This window comes from Phyllostomus hastatus, unplaced genomic scaffold (assembly GCF_019186645.2).
Source record: "Phyllostomus hastatus isolate PE091 unplaced genomic scaffold, TTU_PhHast_1.1 phas_scaffold_46, whole genome shotgun sequence".
NCBI classification, from domain to species: domain Eukaryota; kingdom Metazoa; phylum Chordata; class Mammalia; order Chiroptera; family Phyllostomidae; genus Phyllostomus; species Phyllostomus hastatus.
In genome coordinates this window covers 3780923-3806582 of record NW_025334032.1, presented here as the reverse complement: position 1 = coordinate 3806582, position 25660 = coordinate 3780923, and the positions used below count along the sequence as shown (strand labels likewise).

The window sequence follows — 25660 nt, the reverse complement described above, 5'->3', positions numbered from 1 at the left end:
GGATCTGTTCCATGCCTTTTTCTTTGCTTCTGGTGTTGCTGGCAAAGCTTGTGCTGCTTGGTTTGTAAACACTCTACTCCAGTATCTACCCTCATAGTCACATAGCATTCTTCCCTCTGTGTCTATCTGTGTCTCTTCTTCCCTTCCTAGGAGGACACCAGTCCTGTTGGATTAGGGCCCATCTTCACTGTGACTTCATCTTAAAATGTGTAACTAACAAAATGCAGGTTTTCTGTCTGACCTGATTTCTGTCTGCTTATATCAGATTTAAGTGCTTATTCTACTATACCTGATATCTAAAGACAGCATTTTCTTTTTTTCTTTTTTTATTGTTCAACTACAGTTGTCCCCATTTTCCCTATCACTCTCCCCGACCCTCCCACCACCACCTCCCACACTCAATCCTACCCCCACCTTGTTGTCTTTCTCCATGGGTCCTTTATACATGTTCCTTAATGACCCTCCTCCTTTTTTCCCCATTATCTCCTCCCATCCCCTCTGGTTACAGTCAGTTTATTATTTCTTTCAATGTCTCTGGTTATATTTTGTTTTCTTCTTTGTTTTGTTGATTAGGTTCCACTTATAGGTGAAATCGTATGGTATTTGTCTTTCACCACCTGGCTTATTTCACTTAGCATAATGCTCTCCAGTTCCATCCATGCTGTTGCAAATGGTAGGAGCTCCTTCTTTCTTTCTGCTACATAGAATTCTATTGTGTAAATGTACCACAGTTTTTTGATCCACTCGTTTACAGATAGGCACTTAGGTTGCTTCCAGCACTTGGCTATTGTAAATTGTGCTGCTATGCACATTGTGCTGCATAGGTTCTTTTGAACTGGTGTTTTAGAATTCTTAGGGTACAATTTCAGGAGTGGAATTTCCAGGTCAAGAGGCAGTTACATTTTTAGTTTTCTGAGGAAATTCCATAGAGTTTTCCACAGTGCCTGCACCAGTCTGCATTCCCACCAGCAATGCGCTAGGGTTCCCTTTTCTCCACACCCTCTCCAGCACTTGTTTGTTGATTTGTTTATGATGGCCAGTGTGAAGTGGTACTTCATTGTGGTTTAAATCTCTCTGATGGCTAGTGGTGCTGAGCATCCTTTCATATGTCTCTGGACCCTCTATATGTTCTCCTTGGAGACATGTCTGTTCAGGTCCTTTGCCCATTTTTAATTGGATTGTTTGTTTTCCTGGTGTGAAGTCATGTGAGTTCTGTATATATTAAAAATACGGAACTCTTCATAAATTTGCATATCATCCTTGCACAGGGGCTAATTTTCTCCATATTTTAGTATATGTGCTGCTGAAGCTAGCACTAAAGATAGCATTTTCTAAACTATATCATACAAAATGATGTTTCATTAAAAGGGTTACACCAAAGATTGCTTCACTTAAAATTAATTTTTATAAAATGTTATGATTAAGGAAACTGAGAACTTGGAAGACTATTGTCTTGCCCAAAGGCTTACATCCCAAACCAGGAAACCTGAGATTGGAAATATGTTCTCTTCACTACACTTAATGATTAAATCTTAACAATTATGTTCAATGCTAAGACAAAATACTAATGTATTGTTTTTACAATATCTAATGATAAAATTGTCAGATTTTTCAACTCTCTACAGAGAGCCTCCCATTTACCAGGTACTAAACTAGATGTTCCAGAGACAGAGATCACCACCAATACCTGTAAAGCACATAAATTTAAAATCATTATTGTCTTGCCCAAGCTGGATACCTCAGTTGGTTAGAGAATCATCCTAATATGCCAAGGTTGTAAGTTTGAACCTCAGTCAGTATACATACATTAATCAACCAATGAATCCAAAAATAAGTAGAACAAATTGATGTTTCTCTCCCCCACCTCTCTCCCCTCCCCACTCTCTCTCTTTCTGAAATCAATCAATAAATATTATCTTTAAAGAAACAGAAAATAGACTGTAATTCAATCAAGGTTCCACAGAGCAATCACTATGCAAGAAACCAGTGAGATCCTTACTCCTTCATTCTATGTTTCCACGTGTTTTTAACCAGACTATATTTCTACTATACATGTAAATATCATTCTTGTTCCTCTCTGTCCTCATCTGTGTTTCTGACATAAAAATTTTAGTTAAAAAAACATATCACACATTATGGAAGATGGTGGCTTTGTTGGAGGGAGCGTGATCCCCTTCCTGTATGCAGGGGAGAGAAACTCGTGGATCTGTGGAGGAACAGAGCAAGGGGCCTGAAACATTGAAAACATTTAAAATATTGAAAAAAATTTTGAATTTTTGAATATTTTCAATTTTTAAATATTGAAAATATTTAAAATATTGAAAACACTTATGAAAACAAGACATCAAAAATTATAGTGGACTTTGAAAAACCAGACAGTAAGGAGACTGCTTCAGGATAATAAGGACCCAGGGATTAGTGCTGGGATCAGGGAGGTTGCAGCCCCCAGGCTCAGTGCTCCGGGGTCTGCCTCGGGGCACCCAGGAGAGAAGAGTCACTGCTCCTTCCTGGGACAACAAGGATTGAGCAGCACCAGCGGAGGCCTTGTTGCTTGAAGGCACAGAGAGGGGAGTGAGACGGAGAGATAATCACACAGGGGCTGTGAGCACCTACGCATAGCCCTGGGAAGAGTGAGTGCCTCAGCCTGAGTGACCAAGGGCAGCCTGGCCGTGTGCCCGTGCCCCCAACCCAGTGAGAGTGTGGTTCTGTGGAAGAACCAGACCCCACAACCCTGAACAAGGAAAGGGCATGGGTGTTCACAGGTTTCTGCAGCCTGCGGTGGTGAACTCATGGGAGCGCGTGCCACTTCAGGATTCCTGGCTCTCACACTGTGAACCCGGAAGAGACGTGGCACTTCGAGGGTGTCTGGAGCCCACAGCAGAAAAATTGGGGGAAGGGCCCAACCCCTTGCAATCCCTGGGGCTTACACCATGAACCCGGAAAAGATGAGGGTGCTCTGCAGGGCCCTAGAGCCCGGGAGACCGCAGCAGTGAGCTCCGGAGAGCGTGCTTGGGAGCACCCATATCTACACCCAAGGTCCTGCGGGAAGGCATCAGATCGACTCTGGAGAGAGCACGCTGCTAGCCCTGGGGACAGACTGAGTTCTGACTGGGAAGAGTAAAAAGCATTCCAGTCGCCCCTTACCCTGCTGAAGCCAGCAAGACCAGAAAAACTGGTTTGACCAGTTAGAAACCAACAAAAGGTTTGGTTTTTGTTTTGTTTTGTTTTTTGGCTGTTGTTGTTGTTTGTTTGATTTTATCTTCTTTTTTAAGTGAGTTTTTATTTTTTAATTCTTATTATTTTTATCTCTCTCAATTCCTTATGTTTCTCTTCATTTCATCCTAGTATTATCCCTTCCATTCCAAATTTATCTCTCCTGCATTCCATCTTCTGCTTTTTTTCCTTTTTTTTTTGAGCCTGCAAGTTACTGCAAATTTGTATTATCGTTTTGTCAATTTTCTGACATTTTTAATATTAATAGTATTTTGGTATTCTTTTTCTTTCTGTATAATCTTCTTTGCTTGGCTGGTTATACGGTTGTTTGATAGGTTCCCCCTGTTATCTCATTCACAGTATGTTCATAATTTACTGTCCTTCATTTGTGTTCCATTAGTACACCACTCAAGGTTCTATACTCCTTATTCTTGTTATCTAGATCTCATAGGTTCTGCCACATGATTGTTGCTTTAATATTATTGTAAATAAGACCTAGTTCATACAATTGTAAATACTACAAAACACCCCTTCCAGATCTCAGCCCACTTCACAATTTCCTAAACTCTATTATTGTGGGGTTGTCTCTATTCTTTTACACACTACTCCTATTTACTATTCTTTATTCCCACCCTACCTCAGAATCTGACCTCCCATAGCCTCACAGCTTTCTAGATTCAACTAACATTCTTTTCCTCTCCAATAAGAGTCTTATCTTTATTGCATCCTTTCTAAAATGTGGCTAGTGAAGTGGAAGCTCACGGTTAACACTATATGGAGCCAAAGATTCTCCCATCTCTTCTCTACTGGCTGCTACTGTGAATATCATAGAATATTGTCTTGCTGAATTAAAATCATTTTGCCTTACTCCTCCAACTGATCACAAAAAAAGAGTAGGGGGAAGCTGTGAACACCAGGATACACGAAGAAGACTGCACCACTGAATCTCACAGGTATTCTACCACAGAGGTTCACACCATAATCACAGGGAACCAGAACAGACAATTTAAGAAACAGAGGCTAACAAGAAGAGTATCACAAACAATGAGAAGACAAAGAAACAATCCACAAATGAAGGGAAAGGAGGAAGCCTCAGAAAGAATGCTAAATGAAATAGAGGCAACTCAACTATCAGATAGTGAGTTCAAAACAATGATGATAAGGAAGTTCAATGAACTCACAATGAGCTACCAAAAACTACAGGAAAGCTAAAACAATCTCACTGCAAACTATATCAACATGAAAAAGGAAATAGAAACTATCAAAAAGAGTCAAGAGTAAATGAAGAATACAGTTTCTGAACTGAAGAACACAGTAGAAGGAATGAAAAGCAGGATCAATGAAGCAGAAAACTGGATTAGCAAATTGGAGGACAAAGTAGAAAACAACACCCAGAAAGAGCAAGAAAAGGAAAAGAGGCTCAGAAAGAATGAAGAGGGATTAAGAGAAATGCAAGACAATATAAAATGTATTAATATACCTATAATAGGGATACCAGAAGGAGAAGACTAAGAGCAAGGGATAGAAAACCTAGTTGAAAAAGTAATGATGAAAAACTTCCCTAATTTGATGAGAGAAAAAGTCACACAAATCCGGGAAACACAGAGAGTCCCAATCAAGAGGAACCCAAAGAGGCCCACTTCAAGACACATCATAATTAAAATGGCAAAACTTCAAGACAAAGAGAGAATCTTAAAGGCAGCAAGGGAGAAACAGGAAGTAACATACAAGGGAGCCCCAATAAAGCTAACAGCTGACTTCTCAATGGAAACACTTCAAGCCAGAAGGAATGGCAAGAAATATTCCAAGTAATGAGAACGAGAGGTCTGCAACCAAGGCTTCTTTACCCAGCAAGGCTCTCAATCAAGATAGAAGGCCAAATAAGAAGCTTACCAGACAAGAGAAGTCTAAAAGAATACAACTCCACCAAACCAGCTCTGCAAGAGATGCTAAAGGGACTGCTTTAAAGAAAGGAAGGAAAAGACAGAGAGAGAGGAACACATGTACATAAACGGCAATGATTAAATACCTATCAATAATAACCTTAAACATAATGGATTAAATGCTCCAATCAAAAGACATAGAATAGCTGAATAGATAAGAAAAAATGACCCACACATATGCTGCCTACAAGACACCTACCTCAGGATAAAAGACCTGCACAGGCTGAAAGTGAAGGGCTGAAAACAAATCTTCCAAGCAAATGGACAGGAAAAAAAGCTGGGGTAGCAATACTCATATCAGACAAAACAGACTTCCAAAAAAGGGTCATAAAGAGAGACCCAGAAGGTCACTTCATAATACTCAAGGGAAGAATCCACCAAGAAGACATAAATATTGTAAATATATATGCACCCAACATAGGAGCACCAAAATACATAAAGAAAATCTTAGAGGACTTCAGGAAAGATATTCACAAAAACACAAGTATAGTGGGGAATTTTAACACCCCACTGTCAAAAATGGACAGATCTTCCAAACAAAATATCAACAAAGATATTGTGGCATTGAACAATCCCCTTGATGAAATGGACTTCACTGATACATACAGAGCCCTCCATCCAAAAGAAGCTAAATATACATTCTTTTCAAATGTACACAGAACATTTTCAAAGACAGACAACATGATAGGACACAAAACAAGCCTCAAGAATTTCAAGAAAACTGAAATCATACCAAACATTTTCTCAGATCACAAGGCACTGAAACGAGAAACCAACCCCAAGGGAAAAACCCAAAACACTCAAACTCATGGAGATTAAATTGCATGCTATTAAACAATGAATGGGTTAAGAATGATATTAGGGAAGAAATCAAAAGGTCTTTGGAAACAAATGAAAATGAACTCACAACAACCCAAAACTTAGGGGATATAGCCAAGGCAGTGCTGAGAGGGAAGTTCATAGCGATACAGGCCTACCTAAAAAAGATAGAAACATTTCAAACAAACAGCCTAACCCTACATATAGAAGAATTCAAGGAACAACAACAAAGACAGCCCAGAGCAAGTAGAAAGAAGGAAATAACCAAGATCAGAGCAGAATCAAATGGCATAGAGATTAAAAGCACAATCCTGAGGATCAATGTATCCAAAAGCTGATTCTTTGAAAAGACAAACAAAATCAACAAGCCTTTAAGCAGACTCATCAAGAAAAAAAGAGAAAAGACCCGAATAAACACAATCAGAAATGAAAGAGGAGAGATTACAACAGATACCACAGAAATACAAAGGATTGTAAGAAATTACTATGAAGAACTGTATGCCAAGAAATTTGAAAACTTAGGTGAAATGGACAAAGTTCTAGAAAAATATAAACCTATAAAAATCAATGGAAAAGAAGCAGAAAGCCTGAATAGACTAATAACAGCAGATGAAACTGAAGCAGTAATCAAAAAACTCCCAACACACAAAACCCCTAGACCAGATGGTTTCACAAGAGAATTCTACAAAGCATTTAAGGAAGAGCTAACCCCTACCCTTCACAGACTATTCCAAAAAATCCAAAAAGATGGAAGAATCCCAAACTCTTTTTATGAGGCCAACATCATCCTAATTCAAAAACCAGATAAAGACACAACAAAGAAAGAAAACTTCAGGCCAATATCACTGATGAACATTGACGCTAAAATCCTCAACAAAATATTTTCAAACCACTTCCAGCAATACATTAAAAAGATCATACACCATGACAAAGTGGGATCCATCCCAGGGATACAAGGATGGTACAACAGTCACAAATCAGTAAATGTAATACATCACATAAACAAAAGCAAAAACAAAAACCACATGATCATATCAATAAATGCAAAAAAAGGATTTGATAAGGTACAGCACCCATTTATGATAAAAACACTTGGCAAAGTGGGAATAGAGGGAGCATCCCTCAACATAATGAAGGCCATATATGAGAGACCTACAGCCAACATCATCCTCAATGGGCAAAAATTAAAATCTTTTCCACTAAGATCAGGAACCAGACAAGGCTGTCCACTTTCACCACTTCTATTCAATATAGTAGTGGAAGTTTTAACCACAGCAATCAGACAAGAAAAAGAAATAAAGGCATCCAAATTGGAAAGGAGGAAACAAAACTGTCACTGTTTGCAGATGACATGATAGTGTACATAGAAAATCCTAGCCCTGGCTGGTGTAGCTCAGTGGATTCAGTGCAGGCTGCAAACCAAAGTGTCACAGGTTTGATTCCCAGGCAGGGTACATGCCTGGGTTGCAGGCCATGACCCCTAGCAACCACACATTGATGTTTCTCTCTCTCTCTATTTCTCCCCCCCTTCCCTCTCTAAAAATAAATAAATAAAATATTTAAAAAAAAAGAAAAAAAGGAAATCCTATAGACTCGGGCAAAAAGGTGATTGACCTAATAAGTGAATTTGGCAAAACAGCAGGGTACAGAGTCAATATCCGAAAATCAAAGCCATTTCTGTACACCAACAATGAAACAGGAGAAGCAGAAATCAAGAAAAAAAAATCCCATTTGAAATAGCAGAAAGAAAAATAAAATACCTAGGAATAAACCTAACCAAAGAGGTAAAAGACCTGTATTCAAAAAACTACATAACACTGAGGAAAGAAATCAAAAAAGACACAAACAAATGGAAACATATACTGTGTTCATGGATTGGAAGAATTAATATCATCAAAATGTCCATACTACCCAAAGCAATTTACATATTCAATGCAATACCTATTAAAATACCAATGGCTTATTTCACAGACATAGAACAAACACTTCAGAAATTTATATGGAACCATAAACAACCCTGAATAGCTGCTGCAATTTTGAGAAAGAAGAGTAAAGTAGGAGGGATCACAATATCTGACACTAAACTATACTACAAGGCCACTGTAATAAAAACAGCCTGGTCCTGGCATAAAAACAGGCACATGGACCAATGGAACAGAACAGAGAGCCCAGAAATAAACCCAAGTCTCTACAGTCAATATTTGACAAAGGAGGCAGCAACATAAAATGGAGTAAAAATAGCCTCTTCAACAAATGGTGTTGGGAGAACTGGACAGCTACGTGCAAAAAAAATGAAACTAGAGCACCAACTTACGCCTTATTCAAAAATAAATTCAAGGTGGATAAAAGACTTAAATATAGACCATGACACTATTAAAGTCCTAGAGGAGAATGTAGGTAGGAAAATCTCAAATATTTCATGCAGAAACTTTTTTACTGATATGTCCCCTAGAGCAAGGGACATAAAGGAAGGAATAAACAAATGGGACCTCATCAAAATTAAAAGCTTTTGCACAGATAAAGAAAACAGTATCAAAATAAAAAGAGGACCAACTGGATGGGAAAACATATTTGCTCATGATACCTCAGACAACAGTTTAATCTCCAAAATATATAAAGAACTCACACGACTCCACTCTAAGAAGACAAGCAAACCAATTAAAAAATGGGCAAAGGACTTGAACAGACACTTCTCCAAGGAGGGCATACAGAGGATCCAAAGACACATGATGATGTTCAGTATTGCTAGCTATCAGAGAGATGCAAATTAAAACCACAATGAGATGCCACTTCACAACTGTCTAAATGGCCATCATAAACAAAGCAACAAACAACAAGTGTTGGAGAGGTTGTGGAGAAAAGGGGACCCTAGTGCACTGTTGGTGGGACTGCAGACTGGTACAACCACTATGGAAAGCAGTATGGAACTTCCTCAGAAAACTAAAAATGGATCTGCCTTTTGACCCTGCAATTCCACTGCTGGGACTATATCCTAAGAACCCTAAAACACCAATGCAAAAGAACCTTTGCACCCCAATGTTCACAGCAGCACAATTTACAATAGCCAAGTGCTGGAAGCAACCTAAGTGCCCATCAGTAAATGAATGGATCAAAAAACTATGGTACATTTACACAATGGAATTCTATGCAGTAGAATGATAGAAGGAGCTCCTACCATTTGCAACAGCATGGATGGAACTGGAGAGCATTATGCTAAGCAAAATAATCCAGGCAGAGAAAGACAAATACCATATGATCTCACATTTAACAGGAACCTAAACAAAAAAAGCAAAGAAACAAGCAAAATATAGTCAAAGACACTGAAATAGAGGGCAGGCTCACAGTGACCAGAGGGGAGAGAAGAGGGAATTTCAGGGGAGAATGGGAAGGGTTCACAGAAACAAATTTAGAGGACATGTGGACAAAAACCAGGGGAAGGGTGGTAATAGGACGGAAGTTGGGAGGGATGGGTGGGTGGGCTGGAATGGGAATAAAAGGGAGAAAACTGTACTTGAACAATGATTAAAATTAAATTTTTTAAAAAGTGAAAAAATGTATTATGCAATAGTTAGCATGAAAAAGAAATAAAAGGGGGCTGTTTTAGATTTAAAAAGAATTAAGAGACAGAACAAAAGAACATGTGTGACATTTGTTTAGAGTCTGATCCCAACCAAAGAAATGTAGAAAGATTTTCTGACACAACCAGGGAATTTTTTTTATGGTCTAGGTATTATGATTCTAGGAGTTATTGTGAATTTTGTTAGGTGTGCAAATGGCCTTGTGGTTATGTAAGAAAATGTCCATAATTTTTAGAGACACATTATGAAGATATAGGAATAAAGTGACATGAAATCTGAAATGTGCTTTATAATATTACAGTGAAGGAAGAAAAGAGGAAGCAAATGTGACAAAAATCTTGACAATAATCTAGGGTTTGTTTCATGGGAATTTATTCTACTATTCTACTTCTGTTTTAAAATTTTCATGGTCACTTAAAAGAAACATGTGAGTAAAATAGTAGTTATCCTGTGATAACCTGCCCATATCATGTGGTAATAAACTCAAATATACAGTTTATGTTAGGTAATTTCTCAAGTGAATTCCTGGTGCTATTTGCCATGGCAGCATCTTTTTAATTCAATAAACTCTTTAAATCAAATCTCAGACATCATGTCATTTCACCCAGGCATCCTTTGTGAAAGTTTGCTCCATTCAGAAATGGAATGAAAAAACATTATGGAGGTTTCCTTGTGTTGTAGACAGTTGGGGGTGGACATAAGTCAAGAAATTAATGGATATTAATGTATCAGGTGGTGGTAGGTGCTAACAAGAAAAATAAAAGCAGGGTGAGATAATAAGGAATGATGGGGTGGGGTGGACAAGGAATTCTCTCCTGAATGGGTGATATTACAGCAGAGACCTGGCATAGTGATGAAATAACTGATAAAGTGAGGAAATAGGCCACATGGTGGTGTGGGGCACAGTGCTCCAGATAGAGGGAATAGTGAATGTGCCTGAGTTTGGAGAGAGTTGTGGCAAGAGCATGATAGGTGATAAGATCAGAGAGGTGCCTAGCCTAGATGAGGAAGGGTATGTCAGGGGTTCCCAAGACCTCTCCCAGGTTCAATAATTCATAGAAGGACTTATAGCTTCAGCATACAGTTGTACTCTTGGCTATGGCTTATTACAGACAAAGGATCCAAAGCTAAATTAGCAAAGACATCAAACGCATGGGGCAAAGTCAGGAAAACCAGGCACAAACTTCCAGAGTTCTCTCACAATGGAGTCTTATAGGACATGCTTAATTTTCTGAGCAAGGTGTTATGACAACACGTGTAAACAGTTGTATACCAGAGAACTCAGATTCAGTGCCCAAGGTTTTTATTGGATGAGCACACAATGCTCTCTGCTTGCCATGTACCCAAATTCCAGACTCCAGAAGGAAAGCAGATATTTAGTGTAAACTGTATTGTTTGTACAAATAATTTGGGCACAATGAGCTACTCTTACCAGTTAATGATGGGAACCTTCCCAAAATCTAAATTCTCAGGTATCCTCCAATAGCTAACCTTGCAAACAGTCCTCTCTCAAGGTAGTGATCAGGGCTGCTGTTCTAACTCTTCTCTGAAGAAGGGCCTTGAAGGCAGTGATAATAATTTTGGGTGTGGGAAGATGGAAATGGAGGTGCCAGAGTCACCATTTCTTCACCCTCCAGGGATCATAGAAACATTACAAGAGGACAGATACCTGTGAGAATGTCAGTGCTAGTGCTTCCCTGGGCATTGGACCCTCCATACCTCTAGGATCCAGTACACTTTCCAAAAAGCATGTGAATCATGTGAATGAATGAGCTGTACTGGAAATGAGGGTGTTCCTACCTCCCCAACAGCCTAGGTGTGCCTATAGGAGGTCCCTAAGTCATTTGAAGCCTGTTGACATGGAGAACTTCTGAGAGATCATAAGCTAGTGGATGTCCAGTGCAGAATCAAAGGAGGTAGTCATGCGCCCGAGTCCAGTGCCAGGTGTTAGTATATCATCCCAGAAGACTGGATGGGGCCAGTCACATTTCAGTGGTTACCAATCTAGGGACTAAAAAAATACTAAATACTTTACAAAAGAGAATAGCATACATCTGGAGAACAGAGTATAATTCTGGGGTCCCTTCCTATCCTGCCACAAGGAAAGTAAAACCCCTGCTATGGACTGAACTGTGTCTCCTGCCCCCCGCCCCATGCAAATCCATATGTTGAAGTCTTAACCTCCAGTGTGATGGTATTTGGAGATGGGGCCTTTGGGAGAGAATTAAATTTAGATGAGGTTATGGGGGTGAGGACTTATATCACAGGATTAGTGTCCTTATAAGAAAAGACACCAGAGAGCATTTTTTCTACCTCTGTCACCCTTCCCCCACCCAATGTGAGGATATAGCAAGAAGGTTGCTGCCTCTAAGCCAAGAAGAGGACCCTCCCCATGTGGCTTTTGCTGAAGTCTACATTTTCCCAGGAAACAACCTTAGTTTGGGCTGAATTCCAGCCTCCACATAAAAGAACAAGGTTTTACTATTATAGGCCTAGGGGGGCTATTTCCTAATGGTATATTCACATCTCAACTCCAGCCAGTTTTTTTTTATCGTTGTTCAAGTACAGTTTTCTCCATTTCACCCCACCCCATCCCACCCATTGCTGCCTCCAACCCTTGATCCTATCACCTTTGGCTTTGTCCATGTGTCCTTTATATAATATTCCTTAATGACCCTTCCCCTATTTTCCCCCACTATCCCTCTCCCCCGACACATCAGGTCCATTGCCCATTTTTAAATTGGATTGTTTGTCTTTCTGGAGTGGAGTTGTGCGAGTAATTTACATATGTTGGAGATCAAATCCTTGTTCCAGTCAGTTTTATACAGAAGAAAGTTACCCACCTGTGACAACAAGAAGTTTGTTCTTTTACAACTTAACACAGTTCTTGATACATAGCACCTGTGAATTAGATATACATTCGCTCCCCCTTAATTTCACATGAGGTAATATTTAGACTATCCTAGGTGTACGTACCCATGGTCTGGCATCTTCTCCCTATTTTGTCAATATTTTTCTTAAAATGTGTGGCACCTAAAATTCATTATATTGTACTCTGTGTTTACTAACAAAATCAGAGGAAATGTTAATTTTGAAATCAACTACAAGATGCAGCTGTGTTTTATTTTAGCTCTGCATTTGCTCACTCAGAAAAAATTTATTGAGTTACCTATTATGTGCCAGGTACTGTTCTAGATACTGGGGATACAGAGGTAAATTAGAGCTTGCATTCCCGTTTGGGGAGGCAGATATACAAGCAGACAGGTAAGTAACTCAGATCATTTCAGAGAGTAAGTGCCAGGAGGACATGAAACAGTCAAATGTCATGGCGATTGACTGGGAAGGGGGAGCAGTATTAGGCTGGGTAGTTAGGGAGGACTTCTTTGAGGAGGTGATTTATGAGCAGAGACCTGAATGATAAGTTGCTATATGAAAAGCAAAGTACAACACTTCTTTGCTACTCTGCTACATTGGTTAGGGTTCGTTTACCAAAAATAAAATAGAATGAAACCCTAGATTTTCTTTTATTGTTGTTCATTTACAATGTCCCCATATTTCAACATGTAGCTCACCCCTGCCCCATCCAACCCCCCCTCCCTAAGACAATCCCCACCCTATTGCCCTTCACCAAGTGTCCTTTGTACATGTTCCTTGACTTGGCCCTCCCTATCTTTTCCCCATTATTTGCAGCACCCCTTCCCTTTGGTCTTCGTCAGTTTATTCTAAATTTCCATGCCTCTGACCATTTTTTGCTTTTGTTTTTTGTTTTGTTATTTTTGTGGGTGTGAGTTTATTTCCTGGGCTTTGTGGCTTTGTCCTGGTATAGCACTTGCACAACAGCAGGCAAGACATGGTGGGCAGAGTGATTCTCAGAAAATCAGCTGGAAGGAGGAACCCACCAAATAATGAACCAACAACAATCAAACTCAAATTACATCTGCAGAGCCAACATAAAGAGCATAAAGGACATCCCAAGAGCATCAAGTTTAAGAGATGAAGGAGAATGCACCACTATATCTCATAGGTCTCCTTCCATAGAAGTTCACACCACAAAGACAGGGAGTCAACTGATCAATTTAAGAAGCAAAGCAAACAACAAGAGTCTTCCCCAAAATGGGAAGGCAAAGAAAAAACCTAAATTGAAAGGAAAAGGTGGAATCCTCAGAAAGAGTGCTAAATGAACTACAGGCACGGAAACTATCAGATACCAAGTTCAAAACAATGTTTATAAGGGAGCTCAAAGAGCTCAGTGAGAATTACCAAAAACTACAGGGAAGCTACAATGAACTACATCAGCATGAAAAAGGACATAGAAACTGTCAACAGCCAGGAAAAAATGAAGAATACAATTTCTGAATTGAAGAACACAGCAGAAGGAATCAAAAGCAGGCTAGATGAAGCAGAGGATCTAATCAGTGAGTTGAAGGACAAGGTAGAAGAAAAAAAAACCTCCCCAAAAGAGCAAAAAAATGAAAAAAGACTCAGAAAGAATGAAGAGGGTTGAAGGGATCTGCAAGACAACATGAAAGTAATAATATCAGTATAACAGGGATACCAGAAGGAGAAGAAGAAGAAGAGCAAGGGATAGAAAACCTGTTTGAAAAAGTAATGATGGAAAACTTCCCTAATTTGATGAGAGAAAAAGTCATGAAAGTCCAGTAAGCATAGAGGGTCCCAGTCAAGGGGAACACAAAGACGTACACTCTAAGACACATCATAATTAAAATGGCAAAATTCAAAGACAAAGAGAAAATCTTAAAGGCAGCAAGGGAGAAACAAGAAATAACATAAATGGGATCTCCAAAAGACTTGCAGCTGACTTCTCAACAGAAACACTACAAGCCAGAAAGGAATGGCAAGGAATATTCTAAGTAATGAAAAGCAAAGACCTGTAACAAAAACTACTCTACCCAGGAAGGCTTCCAATTAAACTGGAAGGCAAAATAAGTAACAAAACAGGACAAAAGGAATAAACCTCAACCAAACCATCACTGCAAGATATGCTAAAGGCACTGCTTTGAGAAGATAAAAAGAGTGAGAGAGAGAGGAACACAAATTGGTAGGGAAAAATGATTAAGGACCTAGGAATAATAATCTCAAATGTAAATGGATTAAAGGCTCTAATCAAAACATATAGGATAGTTGAATGGATAAGCAATCATGACCCACACATGTGCTCCCTATAAGAGACCTACCTCAGAACAAAAGACCTACAAGACTGAGAATGAAGGGTTGGAAAAAAAAACATTCCAAGGCAATTGACAGGGGGTAAAATCCAGTGTAGGAATACTTATATCAGAAAAAAAATAGATTTCAAAACAAAGTCCATAAAGGGAGACACAGAATGACACTTCATAATACTGAAGTGAAGAATCCATGAAGAAGACATAAATATTGTAAACATATATGCACCAAGCATAGGAGCACCAAAATATGTAAGAAAATCTTGGAGGACTTCAATAAAGATAGCAACACACTAATAAGAGGGCATTTTAACACCCAGCTGTCAACAATGACAGATTTTCCAAGCAAAGTATCAACAAGGATATTGTTGAACTGAAGGACACACTAGATCAACTGAACTTAACTGATATGTATAGAACCTTTCATCACAAAGAAACAAAATATACATTCTTTTCAAATGCACATGGAATATTCTCAAAGATAGACCACATGATAGGACAAAAAACAAGCCTCAACCAATTCAAGAAAAACGAGATCATATCAAGCATTTTCTCGGATCACAATGGCTTACAACTAGAAAACAATCTTAAGGAAAAAACTCAAACACAGTTAAATTCTTGGAGACTGAATAACATGTTATTAAACAACAAATGGGTTAACAATGAGATCAGGAAAGAAATAAAAATGTTTCTGGAAACAAATGAAAATGAACTCACAACAACCCAAAACTTATGGGATACAGCCAAGGCAGTCCTGAGACGGAAGTTCATAGTGATACAGGCCTACCTAAAAGAGATAGAAACATTTCAAAAGAACAACCTAACCCTATATCTACTAGAACTAGAGGAACAACAGCAAACAGTCCAGAGTGGGTGGCAAGAAGGAATTAATCAAGATCAGAGCAGAATTAAATTACACAGAGACTCAAAGACCAATTCAAAGGATCAATAAAACCAGGAGCTGGTTCATGATAAGCTAAGCAAAATTGACACACCTTTAAGCAGACTCATCAAGGAAAAGAAGGGATAAAACCCAATTAAATAAAATTAGACATGAAATGAGAGAAATTATACCCAAGAAATATAAATGATTGTAAGAAATTACTATAAACGACAATATGCCAAGGAATTTGAAAACTTGGGTGAAATGGACAAATGTCTAGAAACATACAATCTTCAAAAACTGAATGAAGAAGCAGAAAGCCTGAACAGACCAATAACGGCTGGTGAAATTGAAGCAGTGATCAAGGAACTCCTGGCACACAAAAGTCCCAGAGCAGATGGCTTCTCAGGAGAATTTTACAAAACATTTAAGGAAGATCTAACCCCTAAATTGCCCAAACTATTCCAGAAATCCAAGAAGAGGAAATACTCCCAAAGTCTTTTTATGAGTCTAGCATCAATGTAAAAACCAGATAAAGACACAATAATAAAAGAAAACTACAGCCCAATATCACTGATGAACATAGACAACAAAATCCTCAACGTTGATATAGACAAAACTTCAACATTCACAACAAAATCTTCAACAAAATATTGGTCAACTGCATATAGCAAGACATTAAAAAGATCATACACCATGATCATTTGAGATTCATTACAGGGATGCAAGGATGGTACAATATTCACAAATCGATAAATGTAATACATCACAGAAACCAAAGGAAAGACAAAAATCTTATGATCATATAAATAGATGCAGAAAAAGCATTTGATAAGGTACAGCACTCATTTATGATAAAAACATCCTGCAAAGTGGGAACAGAGGGATCATACCTCACTATAATAAAGGCCATATATGAGAAACCTATAGTCAACATCATACTCAATGGACAAAAAGTAAAAGCTTTCCAGCTAAGAACAGGCACAAGACAAATGTGTCCAGTTTCACCACTTCTATTCAACATAGTATTGGAAGTTCTAGCCATAGTAGTCAGAGAAGAAAAAGAATTAAAAGGCATTCAAATTGGAAAGGAGGAAGTAAAACCATCATTGTTTTCAGATGACATGATAGTGTACATAGAAAACTCTATAGACTCCACCAAAAACTACTTTACCTAATAAGTTAATTTGACAGAACAGCAGAATACAAAGTTATTATTCAAAAATCAAAGGCACGTTTGTATACCAACAATGAAATATCAGAAACACAAATAAGAAACCAAATCAATTTGCTATAGAAACAAGAAAAATAAAGTACCTAGTTATAAACCTAACCAAGGGGGCAAAAGACCTTTACTCAGAAAACTACACAACACTGAAGAAAGAAATTAAGGAAGACACAAATAAATGGAAGTACATACATGTTCATGGATTAGAAGAATCAACATCATCAAAATTTTCATATTACCCAAAGAAATTTGTAGATTCAATGCTAACCCTATTGAAATACCAATGACACATTTCACAGATATAGAATGAACATTTCAAACATTTATATGGAACCATAAATAACCCTGAAGAGGCTCAGCAATTTTGAGAAGATGAACAAAGTAGGAGGGTGCTGGTACCAAATACCTGGTACCAAACTGTATTACAAGGCTACTGTAATCAATACAGTCTGGTACTAGCATAAGAACAAACACACAAATCAATGAAACAGAATAGAGACCCCCCAAATAAACTCATGTCTCTATGGACAATTAATATTTGACAAAGGGAATAGAAGCATAAAATGAAGTAAAATTAGCCTTTTCAACAAATGGTAATGGGAGATCTGGACAGCTGCATGGAAAAAAAACCCAAAAACAAAAAATCAAGAAGATACTCAACCACCAACTTACAGCACACACACACAAAAAACTTAGGATGAATAAAAGACATCAATGTAAGTCATGACTCTATTAAAAGAGGAGAACATAGGAAAATCTGAGATATTCCACGCAGCAATATTTTCACTGATATGTTCCCTAGGGCAAGGGATATAAAGGAAAGAATAAACAATTGGGACTACATCAAATTAGAAGTTTCCACATGGCTAAAAGAAAGATCAGCAACATGAAAAGAGAACCAATTGTATGGGAAAATATATTTTCCAATGATATTTCAGACAAGGTTTGGTCTCCAGAATATATAAAGAAGTCACTTATGACTGCACTCCAGGAAGAATACAATTGGGCAAAGGACATGAATAGATATCCTCCGAGGGCCCAAAGACATATAGAAGGATGCTCAGCATCATTAACCATAAGAGAGGTGGAAATTAAAACCACAAGGAGATACTACTTCACATAAGTCAGAATGGCCATCATAAACATATCAACAAGCAAAAATGCTGCTGAGGTGGTAGAGAACAGAGAACCCTATGATTGTGTTGGTAGGAATGCAGACTGGTGCAGCCACTGTGGAAAACACTAGGGAATTCCCTCAAAAAAACTAAGAATGGAACTGCCTTTTGACCCAGCAATCCCAGTGCTTGGATTGTACCCTCTGAACCCTGAAACACCAATTCAAGAGAACCTTTCCACCCCAATGGTCATAATAATATTTACAGTAGCCATGTGGTAAAAACAGCCTAAGTGCCCATGAGTAAATGAGTGGATCAAAAAAACTGTGGTACATTTATACAATGGCCTAATATACAGCAGAATCAAAGAAGAAACTCCTACCCTTCTGACAGCATGGATGGAACTGGAGAATATTATGCTAAGTGAAATAAGCCAGGTGGTGAAAGACAAATACCATATAATCTCACATATAAGTGGAACCTAATCAACAAAACAAACAAGTGAGCAAAATATAACAGAAACATGGAAATTAAGAACAAATTGATAGTGACCAGAGGGGAGAGGGAGGTGAATAATGGGGGAAAGAAGGAGAAGGGTCAAGTCAAAGAACATGTATAAAGGACCTATCAACAAAGATAAATGTGGTTGTGAGGGCTGAATGTGGAAGTTGGTGGTGGGTAGGGCAGGGCAGACTAATGGGAGAAAAATGGGGACAAGTGTAACTGAACAGTAAAAAATATTTTAAAAAACGCCTAATCTTATCCTTTCCTCAGCAAGAGATTTATGCATTGTATTTATGTGATAACCACATTCTCTAGTTTTTCTATCTGATGCTTTGACATCTTGAAGCCTTGCTGAGTCTAGAGGTACAGCACCCATTGGGACTAGCCAACTTCTGGAGACAGTAAACCTGCCTGCAAGTACGCCTTTCTAATGCAAAACAACCCTCCAGAGCCCACACTTCCAACCACCTCTTCTACTGCATTTTTACACTCTGGAACAATAACCTGCCTTTATCATCTCAAGATAATGCCACTGTGTCCCAGAGTCTGCTAGAATTATCCAAACCAGCTCATTGTTCCTTGCCTTGCCTTTTCCAAGGAAACCATGATAAAGGCTTTTGTCCACCTTTTCCCCTGACTCTTTCTGCCACCTACTTGACCCTATTGCTTCCCTATGTGTTTCTGCATGGTATGCTCTGTCTCCTGTTTCTAGGGAACTACAAGTATAATAAAAACTTTTGCCTTACTGACAGTCATTTCCATTTCTGTGTGTATTACCATCCCTAATTAAAACAAAAGCCACTGTGGAAAACACTAGGGAATTCCCTCCCTAAATTTTTAAACACTTCACCATTTATCTTCATTATGCTTTTTCCTATTAGCCTTGGCCCAGTGTTCCAAGCTGTCATGATCATTTGAAACTCTTGGGTAGTCTTTTATCACAGTACATATCCCTCCCATCTTTGTGTTATCTGCCTAATTGCAAAATGTCTTCTGCATATCCATGTTCATACTCATCTCACATGACATCACTAGGAGGAATCACAAGCCTTTCTATGACATTCCCCTAGAGACTCCCTAAGTTAATCCATTGACATTACATTACATTGGGGTGACATCAACTTGTTTTAATTTCTCTAAAATTTCCTTATCAAAAGCCTTACATTTCTCTATCTTATAACACAAGAGATGATGTTGATGGCCTGGTGAAACTCAAAACACTGAACTATAGTATCACTTTATTAAGCTAGAGTCTGCCTCAGAAAAACAAATGACATGAATTTTGTATAACATGCTTAGTTGATCCATATGGTCTTTCATAATCAAGTTACTTCCTGAATGCTTGCAAAAATTTTTTGCCAAACATTGGGCTATTGGTTCTAGAATCCCATTTTAACTGCTTTTGAAAAATTGGGACCCCCATTTGCTGAAACTAAGACTTGTTACTTGTTACTCCATTAAATTTCATTTTACTGATAAAATGTATGAGAATCTGGGAGTTTAACATGGCAATGACAATCATTCAAAGCAAAGTTGTAATTACTGGTGAGTCATGGCATAATATCCCCAACATGTTAAAATTAGTGGATTCTGGGCACTCAGTAGTATCAAAACCATGAATATTGTCCATAGTTTAGAGCATTTGAAAGTAAGAAAACTTAAAACTGAGAATTATAAAATTAGAAGCAAAACTGTATTTTATAAGTTAGTCTCCATTTTCTCAGCATTTACTTCCAATTCAAACATAGTGGAATGCTTTAACATTTCCCATGAATGTTTCCCAAATTAGAATACAGAAAGTATTAAACCAGCACAGGTTTTTATTAAAGCAATAAATGCTGCTTTTAAAATAAAACCTCTACAAGGACTTGAAAGCTCAGTTTTCTTTTTAATTTGAAGACTAGAAACTAGCCATTTTACTTCAATAAAAAAGAAATTATTGTACTCTGCCTATTCTATGTTTTATGTGGTTTTATTGCATGCAGGGGCTATTTTTTCTCAGCACAACAAATAAATGTTAAAAAGTACCTCAAAATAACTTTTGTATTATTTTCCTTTTAAAAAAATACTCAAATTGTGAATGTTCTTGAAAATTAACAGCCTTTCAAGATTTAGCCCTTTATTTGGAAAAAAAATAAAAATCTTTTCTCCTAATCCAAAAAATCTGCTTTGTCCTGTTTATTCTAAAATGCAGAGGACAGCAGATTTTGGGAGTGGGCTCTATATCCCACAAAGAAAGGCAGGGAGCCAGAGGTGTTGTTTCAGGGACAATAATTCAGTAGGATCCTTGCAGTTTGGCTAAAAGAGAGAGAGCATTAGCCAAGACTAACTAGGCCAACAGCATGAGGAACACAATAGAGAAAAATCGAGTCCTAAACCATGAATGCTGACCTAATTTCAAGGCAGGTTGATAGTAAAAATATTGTATAACACCCAGGGGGGAAATATTTTTTTAAAAATATAATACATATTATATACATATTACATATGAAATCTCCAAGTAAGCCATGGTGAAAACGGAATTTTTTAAGGCCTCGAAAAAAATAAGAAAAAATATTAAAAATTATTTAAGGACCACATGATATTTACATGTGGACTAATTCTGCTTTATGAAATGTACATTTAATTGTTTTTAAAGTTTGGCATGATTTGTATCAATACAGGTTTTTGTTCGGACATAGAATTGAAAAATGAATGTCAAGGCTTTAGTTGCTTTCATTCATTTTTCCTCTTTGATGGAAAATTTCAGACATATACAAAAGTAGAAAGAATGATATTGTAACCAAGGAGTCCGGGGTTTGGCTGCTTGCCCCCATGCACAAACATAACACAGAAATAGGTGAGGATGGAAAAAGGTTTTTTATTAACAGGGTTCCTAATTGTGGGGAGCTGAAGTCTCCTTTTGTCCAAGCCATTCTCTTGCAAAACACTGAAATCCCCTTGTTCCCAGAGACTGAAATCCAGATGTACACCCAGAAGTTTCCCATTATCCTTATCTGTTATTTTTTAATTTTTTATTTTTAGTTACTTATTTTTTACATGTAGGCAGCCAGAGAAAGGCAAAGGAAATTGCACATGACCTTCTGCCCTGAAAAGATGAGGCATGCCAGATTTTATTCCAAGTTGCTACTTTCCTAAAGAGTGTCACTATTAGGATTGTCTGTTATTTTTGGAACCCACAGTCGCTATAGGGATAGGTCTCCATACTCCAGCTTTCAGGGTCTCCCTCTCAGGGATATACACTTGTGGGCTCCAGAGTTGACATTACCTCATGCAGTTTCTTCTCTCCTGGGGTCTGGGGTGTGTTGCCAGTTCACTCCAGCTGGCCATGCAGAAGAAGCTTCCTCCATGGGGACCTAGGGCCCAGGGCTGCTCGTTCCCCTGGGGCTGAGGAACTTTCCCAGTCTATGTGTCTGTGTGCAGCTGTGAGGATGAGAGAGCGGAAGCAGTCCAGGACCCTTCCACAGGTTGCAGTATCCTGCCACCCACTACTGGCAAAGTGCATCCTGGCCTGCTCCAAACTATGCCAGCAGGGCACGGCAAGAGCCACAAGCAGGGCCCAGCATCTCGTAGGCTCCCACAAACACTCTCTGCCACACCCCGAGGGTGAGGGGAGAGGAAAAGAAAGAGCATGTCTGCCCGCACTCTTTTAAAGTTTCCGCCCACAAATCCATGCGCAGCGGAGCATCAAGCTATTCAATCAATGTGCGCTAATGTCCGCTATGTTGGTCAGCCTACTAGGGTCTTTGCCCCTTTTCTGGCTGCCCTGTTGTGGGAGTGGAGGAAGTTTACAGGACACGAACAGTGGCACAAATGTCTCGGCCTAAAGTGTGGTGTCTGGCCCCCACAGGGAGTACAGGTTCTGTGTAGGCTGTGTCATGAACTGCTCAGCTGCTGGGGCACCTGGTTCCTACAGGTGCCTTGGCATTCTTTACAGTTCCCCTGGAGCATGGAAGCCTATAAACCTCAGCTCCAGTTTCAATCCTGGGGTGCCTTTGATGCTTCCTGTAACCCCCTCCTTGCTAGGCTCTCAGGGTATTTTCCTTACCCGCAGCCATCTGGCCAGATTCCTCTGTTACGACATAATCATCTTTCAAAGGTCAACTTCAATATTTATCAACTCCTGCCCAATCTTGTTTTATTTATAATCCTACACATGCCCCTCCCCATATACACACAATCAAGCATTATTTTGAAGTGAATTCTAAACAGCATATAATTTCATTTAAATATTTTGGTGTATAATGTGTGCATGATTACTTTTTAAACTAGTCGCAAACCATTATTTTCACTAAACATATTCATATGCAAATTTCTCCAGTTGTCTCATAAATTACTTTTAACGTATAGGTTCTTCTTACTGTATTTTTTCATTATTTTGTTATTAAACAAATCAGATCATTTGCCTTGTATAGCTTTCCACATTTTGGATTTTGCTAATCACATGCTTGTGGTATTAATATATTCCTCTGACTTTAGTACTTGCTTTAACTAGTAGTTAGATTTAAATACCTGATCAGTGTCTATTCAAGTCCATTGCCCATTTTTTAATTGGGTTGCTTGTCTTCTTAGAATGGAGTTCTGTGAGTTCTTTATATATTTCGGAGATCAAACCCTTGTCCGAGGTATCATTGGCAAATATGTTTTCCCATACGGTTGGTTCTGTTTTCATTTTAATGCTGTTTTCTTTAGCGATGCAGAAGCTTTTTATTTTGATGAGATCCCATTTGTTTATTCTTTCCTTTATGTCCGTTGCAAGAGGGGACATATCAGTGAAGATGTTGCTGCATGGAATATCTGAGATTTTCCTGCCTATGTTCTCCTCTAGGATTTTAATGGTGTCATGACTTATATTTAAATCTTTTATCTATCCTGAATTTATTTTTGTGTATTGGGTAAGTTGGTGTTCAAGTTTCATTTTTTTTTTTTGCATGTAGCTGTCCAGATCTCCCAGTACCATTTGTTGAAGAGGCTATTTTTGCTCCATTTTATGCTGCTGCCCCCTTTGTCGAATATTAATTGACCATAGAGACTTGGGTTTATTTCTGTGCTCTCTATTCTGTTCCACTGCTCCATGTGTCTGTTCTTATGCCGGTACCAGGTTGTTTTGACTTCTCCAAGGAGGACATACAGAGGGTCCAGAGACATATGCAAAGATGCTCAGTACTGCTAGCCATCAGAGAGATGCAACTTAAAACCACAATGAGACACCACTTCACACCAGTCAGAATGGCCATCAGAAACAAAGCAACAAACACCAAGTGTTGGAGAGGTTGTGGAGAAAAGGGAACCATAGTGTACTGTTGGTGGGAATGCAGACTGGCACAGCCGCTATGGAAAACAGTATGGAATTTCCTCAGAAGACTAAAAACTATCTTTTGACCTGGCAATTCCACTGCCAGGATTATATCCTAAGAACCCTGAAATAGCAAACCAAAAGAACCTATGCACCCCAATGTTCATAGCAGCACAATTTACAATAGCCACGTGCTGGAAGCAACCTAAGTGCCCATCAGTAAATGAATGGATCAAAAAACTATGGTACATTTACACAATGGAATTCTATGCAGCGTAAAGAAAGAAGGCGCTCCTACCCTTTGCAACAGCATGGATGGAACTGGAGAGCATTATGCTAAGTGAAATAAGTCAAGTGGTGAGGGACAGATACCATATGATCTCCTGTTGAACAGGAACCTGACCGACAAAATGAACAAGCAAGCAAAGTATAGCCAAACACATTGAAATTGAGAACAGGCTGACAGTGACCAGAGGGGAGAAGGGAGGGGATAATGGGGGAAAAGGGAGAAGGGTTTACAGGACACATGGACAATAACAAAAGCAGGTGGAAAGTGAGAGGGAGGTGGGGAAGGCTGGAGTGATGGGAAGGTCTTGGGGGAAAAGACAGAAAACTCTACTTGAACAACAATAAAAATAAATAAATAAATAAATAAATAAATAAATAAATACCTGACCAGATTTACTTTATTTTTTCTTTTCTTTTTTTTCTTTTCTTTTCTTTTCTCCCTTCCTTCCTTCCTTCCTTCCTTCCTTCCTTCCTTCCTTCCTTCCTTCCCTCCTTTCTTTTTCTTTCTCTCTCTCTTTCTCTCTTTCTTCCTTCCTTCCTTCCTTCCTTTCTTTCTTTCTTTCTTTTTCTTTCTTTCTTTCTTTCTTTCTTTCTTTCTTTCTTTCTTTCTTTCTTTCTTTCTTTCTTTCTTTCTTCTTCTTCCTCTTCTTCTTCCCCTCCTCCTCCTCCTCTTCTTCTTTTTGCAGAAATACTTTAGAAGTGGATATTGTAAACTTCCAACAGGAGGCAGATAATATCTGGTTGTCTCTTTTATTTTTTTTACACTTCTTAAAAATATTTATTTATTATTTATTTTTTACTGTTGTTCAAATGCAGTTGTCTCCATTTCCCCCCTACCCCTCTGTACCTCCTACCCTCTATCCTACCCCCTTTGGCTTTGACCATGTGTCTTTTACATATGTTCCTTGACAACCCTGTCCTTATGTTCCCCATTATCCTTCTCCATTCCCCCACTGGTTACTGTCAATTTGTTCTTTATTTCAATGTCTTTGGCTATATTTTGCTTGCTTGTTTGTTTTCTTGATTAGGTTCCTCTTATAGGTGAGATCATATGGTATTTTTCCTTCACTGCCTGGCTTATTTCACTTAGCTTAATGCTCACTAGATCCATCCATGCTGTTGCAAAGGATAGGAGTTCCTTCTTTCTTTCTGCTCTGTGGTATTCCATTGTGTGAATGTACCAGAGGTTTTTTGTTGTTGTTGTTTTTCATTTTGACAGTTATGAGAAATGCTTTTCCTTCCTGTCCCCAATGTACCAGATTTTTTTGGTTCATTCATTTACTGATGGGCACTTAAGCTGTTTCCAACACTTGGTTGTTGTGAATGTTCTATTAACATTGGGGCACATTGGTTCTTTTGAATTCGTGTTTCAGGATTCAGTGGAATTTCCAGGTCAAAGGGAAGTTCCATTTTTAGTTTCCTGAGGAAATTTCATACTGGTTTCCACAGTGGCTGTGCCAGTCTGCATTCCCACCAACAGTGCACTAGGGTTCCCTTTTCTCTACAACCTCACCAGCACTTGTTGTTTGTTGGTGTGGTTATCATGGCTATTCTGACAAGTGTGAAGTGATATTTCATTGTGGTTTTAATTTGCATCTCTCTGACAGCTA

The 25660-nt window shown here is 38.6% G+C and overlaps 1 non-coding gene and 1 pseudogene across 1 annotated transcript; both read right to left on the bottom strand.

The window, feature by feature from the left end:
• Positions 1 to 1223: 1223 nt before the first annotated feature.
• LOC123807844 lies at positions 1224 to 1316 on the bottom strand (annotated as a pseudogene).
• Positions 1317 to 21503: 20187 nt separating this feature from the next.
• Positions 21504 to 21623, bottom strand: LOC123807849. The gene has a single exon (XR_006783723.1). It is a non-coding gene; the product is annotated as a small nucleolar RNA SNORA67 (small nucleolar RNA).
• Between the last annotated feature and the right edge of the window lie 4037 nt (positions 21624 to 25660).